At 39.5% G+C, this 6,000-nt stretch overlaps 1 long non-coding RNA gene across 1 annotated transcript in view; it reads left to right on the top strand.

The window, feature by feature from the left end:
• LOC143666632 (uncharacterized) overlaps positions 1 to 5,652 on the top strand; it is a 124,434-nt gene extending 118,782 nt beyond the window's left edge. Inside the window, exon 4 of the long non-coding RNA XR_013167708.1 lies at positions 5,426 to 5,652. This is a non-coding gene — a long non-coding RNA (uncharacterized LOC143666632). The remainder of the gene's footprint in view (positions 1 to 5,425) is intronic.
• Positions 5,653 to 6,000: the final 348 nt, after the last annotated feature.

Raw genomic sequence — 6,000 nt, forward strand, 5'->3', positions numbered from 1 at the left:
CTTTTTATTTCTTTTTCTAAATCGATGCAAATGTACTAAGAACTGATAAATATGCAACTATATGTGATGATATTAAGAATTACTGATTGTATATGTAGAATGGAATGATATCTAAATGTTTTGTTTGTTAATTTTTTTAATTAATAAAAAAGTTAAAAAAAAGAGTGCTGAGGTTGAGAAACTCTGCTGTATAGCATCATAATATTCTTCATCATAAAAATTATAATCACAACTGATTATGGAGCAGCTCCTGCAGGCCAGGTACATTGCCCTTGGGTATTCTGCATCCTTTATCTCATTTAATTTTCACAACTGGAACCAGCTGATGGGATTATTATCAGTGACTCCATTTTTAAAGCTAAGAAATCTGAAGCTCAGAGAGATTATGAAACTTGCCCATGTCCTCTCTGAATCAGAAGTCATCAAGTTTCAAATTTAAGGACAAACTTGACTTTTCTTTTGATCTCACTATACGAGACTCTCTCTGTGGTGGAAATATCTGTGTTTAACTTTACCCCTTATTGGATACATGGTATGTGGGATGGGCCAGACAAGTCTACAGATTCAGGGAAGAGAAGGCTACTGGGGCCTTTGAAGGTCGCTACCTGGGGGTCTCTTCATTAAGGCAAGGTGGTGGGTGAGGCTGGTTCAGCCCTATAACTGGCACTTCCAAGGGATATAGAATAAATAGAAGGGGAGAGCCAGGACTTCCTTGCCCCTGCCTTAAGTTTTGATGCAATTCTACTACAGCTACTGCTGTGACTACTATTTCAGCTAATAACTGGTGCATACTCGCCCAGCTACACATTTATTCTGCTGATGTCATGTAAGTCTCCCAGTAATCCAGTGAAGTAGGCATGATCACTTCTATTTCAAATGTGCGAAACCGAGACTCAGTAAAAGGTGAGACAGAAGAGGCAGAGGTGGTAATTACACCAATAGCAGTCTGTCAGTGGTTCCCAGTTGGGTGTGATTTTGTCCTCGGGATATTGAGTAATGTCTGAAGACATATTTGATTGTCACATCTGGGAGCAGGTTGCTACCTGTGTCCAATGAGTAGAGGTCAAGGATGCTGCTAAACATCCCGCATTGCACAAGTTGACCCCACAGCAAGAATCACCTGACCGCAAAGATCAATATTGCCAAGTTTGAGAACTGTACGCTCTACTTCAAAAGTCCTTTCTCTCTGCTTTAAGTGCATCAATTCCTCAGCATGCAGTGGGATTGGCAATGTCTAGATTGTATTGAGCAAATGTTTACTTAAAGTTTCTTTTAAGAATAGAAAACTCCTTGCGTCATGCCTGGAAGCATAGAAGGGCAGCGTGCAAGTTAAAAATTCATGTTTGATTCATTTTTTGACAACAGGATGACTTTTGTGGCAAAGCTGAGAAAGGCCAAGAAGATGAACAGTGCAAATCCACCTGTTTATGCAATGGGAGGCTATTTTTTTTTAAAAGATGGAAATTGGGAAGGCTAGCAGTGAGCCCTAGTGAAATATTCATGACCCCCATCTAATTTCTAATTCAATTAAAAGGTGCTAATGTAGTTAACTGTGACAACAATTATTTTTGTTAATGAATATATTTAAATGTTATCAGCAAAGGTGATAAGGAGTGCCCATAAGACCCAGCCACAAACTTGAATTTCAAATTAGTTTTGAAGTTTAAAGGTTGTTTTCAGAAAGCTGTGAACGAAGTTCTGAATTTACAAAATGGATAATTTTACGATTAGCTATTCAGTTTCAATGGGAACCTTCCATTTTCTTGAGGATTCAAGACAGGATTCTTTTAAAGTGCAAGTTCTTCTATTGAATTTGAAACAGGATTTGATTTATAAAAATTCAAATTATAGTGACTTTGCAAAAACCCAAGGACAAGGAACTGGGCAAATCCCAGTCTTTGTTGCTGAGCTGAGACAGGCTTTCTCTGCCAGGAATGCCATGAGATTGTTCTCGTTCCAGGAACAGGAGGCTGTGTGCTGGGAGTTTCTTCTTATAGGGATTGAATGTTTCTCCCTAAAACTTCATCCTGTCCTGTAGGGTGAATGGGCAAGCAATGGGGTAGAGGTGCTGGAGCTGATATTCCAGATGTCTAGACACAGTCTCTCGTCCTCACACTGGCATTTAAACTGTGTGTTTGATATTGCCTAGTTTTAAACACAGTCATCAAAATGTGAAATTGCCTATTTTAAATTTTATAGTGTTTGCGTGACTTTTAAAAGATAGGTTTCTAGCTTCAGGATGATAAATGTCTCTTTTCATGCTCTTGATTCCTACTTTCACTGTTCTGTTAGCAATAACAGCTACAGCGAAGGTTAGGATGCAATCTTTGTACCCAACAAATCTGGTTTTGATACTCAGTTCCATCACTCACTAGCCGTGTAGTCTGGGGCAAGTCATTTAACCTGTCTGAACCACAGATTTTTTTTTCACCCATAAATGCTGGGTTATAATATCTTACATGACTCCCTAGGTTGTTGGATGTATTGGAGAGATAATTTGTATTAAGTGCCTAACAGTGTCTTGACATATAAATGCTCAATAAATGATAGCAGCAGTAGGAGTGGTGGTGGTAGTGGTGTAGTAACTGATTTGTTACCCCTAGAGGGGGGGTAACATTATTTTATCGACAAGGAGCCTGATACTCAAGGACGTTTAGTCACTTGTCCAACATCACATAATTTGTAAGTGGTGGGATTAAGATTTGAACAAGATTGATTTGCATCTAAAGAACATACTCTTTTCACACAGACCACTTTGCTTCCACTTGTTATGCATAATCTATCTCCCTGAAACTAGACTGAACTCTCTGTATCTTCTCAACTCATCTGTAGGTCCTTGGTACGCATCATTTGAGAGTGGGCAGTTCTCACCATTGCTTTGAACAAAAGTCACCCATTTCCTATATTTTCACAATGATATAGTCTCTTCAAGATGATATAGAAAACAGGACAAAAAAGGTTGTCAAGATGCATCCAGAGTGTTTTTGATGCTGTTTGGAGAAAGGGCCAAGTACTGCTTTCTGCATGGATATCACACCTTAAATGTCCAGACCTCTTGGGGGATACCTGAGGTCACAGTTTATAAATCTAACCCTAGACACTGGAAATGCTAAATTCTCAGAGAGGTAGGGTTGAGAAAAAAGGTTACAGGGTTTCTTTTGAAAATGTTCTAGAACTGACCTTGGCGATGACTGCATATATTGACAAATATGCTAAAATATGTTGAAATGTACACTGTCCATGGGTGAATTGTATGGAGTGTGAATTATATCTTAATAAAGTTCTTAAAAACTCTCAACAATCTGCACAGGCCTGTGGTTATAACCTTCACCAGCAATGTATTTCGTGGTCAGGCCTTCCTCGTCCCCAGTCTTGCTCAATCATATGGTCCCAGAGCAGTCATCATGATAAATATCTTGAAAGTGAAAGTCTCTTTCTTTTATTCATTTTTAGAGCATGCTGATTTCTGATCACACTAATTTGTTTTTGTATGTTCCAGACTTACATTTGAAGGCTTTACAGAAACTTATACACCATCACCACCCAATAGCCATCTGTTCTCATACTTTTAAGTTCACTCTGGAAATCATTGGAAAATGGGAGGGGAAATCAGCATTATGTTGAGCTTCCTGCTCGATATCCACAGGGGAGGCACAGAATAACACACAGACCTTGGAAGCTCATTTTCTAATGTATTCCAGTTTATCACCTGTGAGATCACTTAACCTCTCTGAGCCTGTTTTCACATCTTTAAAAAGGGGATAATTATAATACCTATTGTGTTTAGTGTATAGATGAAATAAGATGATGTTTATAATCATTTACCCTGGTAGAGAACAGGAACTCAGTAGGTCAAAGGCATTCATTATAATTGCTATTGTTACATTACAATTGATTAGTGTGCATGTAGCTCTGAAGTTCAATTGTCTTGACTCCTCCAGATTCCTCTACCCTATGGAATAGGAGAAAGGGCCAAGTACTGCTTTCTGCATGGACATCACACCTTAAATATTCAGGCCTCTTGGGGGATGCCTCACAGTTTATAAATCTAACCCTAGACACTGGAAATGCTAAATTCTCAAAGAGGTAGGGTTGAGAATTTAGCTTGCTTAAGGTGATTACCATTCTAGCTTGCCCCAGCCTTCAAATAAACAGGAATTTGCATGTCAGAAAGATCACTGGTGACCATCAGTGGGGGATATAGACTGGAGGGCTGGAATTTCACCAGACCAGCTGCATCTGTTTACGATTTTCGGACCCACAGACCATCTGGTACTCAGAGGCTGTTGCTGTTATCCTTTCATCTTTGTGTTTTGAAAGTGTTTTGGGGGAGAACCAAACCCAAGATCTCAGATCAGGAGCCCTTGGTTGTTTGCCCCTGGAAGTGTTATTGTTTTTTGAATTAGTTACCAGCATCACGTAAAAGTCATATTTCACTTATCATCTGGATTCTTACTGCTCTGGAAAAAAATGAGCCCACATTGCAGCTACTTCACTTAAATGGAAGATGCCTTCAGTTCTCCCTTCTTCTTGACTTATTTATATCACCTGTCTGATAGCTGTACGCATTTGAGCTTATGATCCCCGAACTAAGCCTTTGTGATCCACAGAAATGAATTGCTCACATTAGAAGAAATATTGGTGTCCCTAGAAAATCACAATCTATAAGGCTGAGTAGAGGGTTTCGGGTATTTATCCATAGCTAGGCAGGAACAGAGGCTCAGGTAGAGGAAATGAGGCATAGAGGACAGGGAAAGTATACTTCTCTTCTCCAAGCTTAACACATCATTTTTGAAACAAACCCTCTGAGGGAGAGTATCAGAGAATCTGCACTGCTGTCTCTTCCTTAAAGACGCTGAAAGAGTTATTCCCAGGTGCAGCCATTGCCACAGGTCTCACTGCAGTCATGAAGGCCCTCTCCTCTTCTTTAGTCCAGAAGCAAATCAACTCACATTTAAAAATATCTAATAGAAGCACAAATGAGCTTTATGAACCATTAACCTTAGGTCACTTTTCCAAAGTCTCGGAAAGCATTTTAAAACAATTAATTACTTTGCTTCACTGGAAACAGATTGTAGATCAGTGCAATTAGGCAGATGTTCAGGGTGGAAAAAAAACTCAGTAAGATGGACAATAAGTTCCCAGAACTTTCTGGGGGAAGGGGAAGCTTAGTTCTCATATCCATCCCTCGCTCCCCCATCAATTTTCTGATCGTTGATAAACAAGAACGCTTTGCATTTTCCAAAGCCTCTTTCTTCTTTAATTTTGGAAGTATGACCTTGATTTTCCACTGTGCATGGGGAAAAAAGGCAGTTCTGGGTAAATGAATTTGCAAGTTGATAAGAGAATCCTCTTAATTTCATTCATTCTGCCTAAAACCTCCTTTGGAAATAAGAGTTCTCCTTTTCTTTTTTTTCATTAATAGTTGCTCAGAACAGAGCTGCAGAACAAGCAACTGCTGTGATAAGCCTGGGCTACAAGCATGCTGAGATGCTGACCCCCTCTCATGATTCCTTGGAACAGAAGACAATGGCAAGAAAGGATGACTTGTCTCTGTCCCAGCTCTGCTACCACCGTGGAAGTTTGGGTAACTCAGTTCCCTCATATGACTCTTGCTCTGTCCATCTGTAAAATAAAGTGGTTGGACTGGAGCTCAGATTTCTTTTCCAGCCCTGACATTCTTTGATTATTTATGCAACTAATTCTGCAGACACAATGGGCATTAGAATCTGAGCTACGACTTTTGGTTCAAGATGGCTGACTGAGCACATTTTGACAGAAGAAATATTAAAGCAAGAAGAAATCCATAGCTGTGCTGGAAAACTGGGAGTATTGCCACCAGCAAGCCAGAAATGTTGATAGATGTGTGGACTGATCAAATATATGGCATCAGATTGATGGCGACTCCTTAAGAGCCTTCAGGAAACTATAATCCCAAATAGATGAAAGAGCAGACAGTTGTAAAAATGAGTTCTTCCAATAGAACTTTGGGGAAAATCA

The sequence above is a fragment of the Tamandua tetradactyla genome, chromosome 23, assembly GCF_023851605.1.
Source record: "Tamandua tetradactyla isolate mTamTet1 chromosome 23, mTamTet1.pri, whole genome shotgun sequence".
NCBI classification, from domain to species: Eukaryota; Metazoa; Chordata; class Mammalia; order Pilosa; family Myrmecophagidae; genus Tamandua; species Tamandua tetradactyla.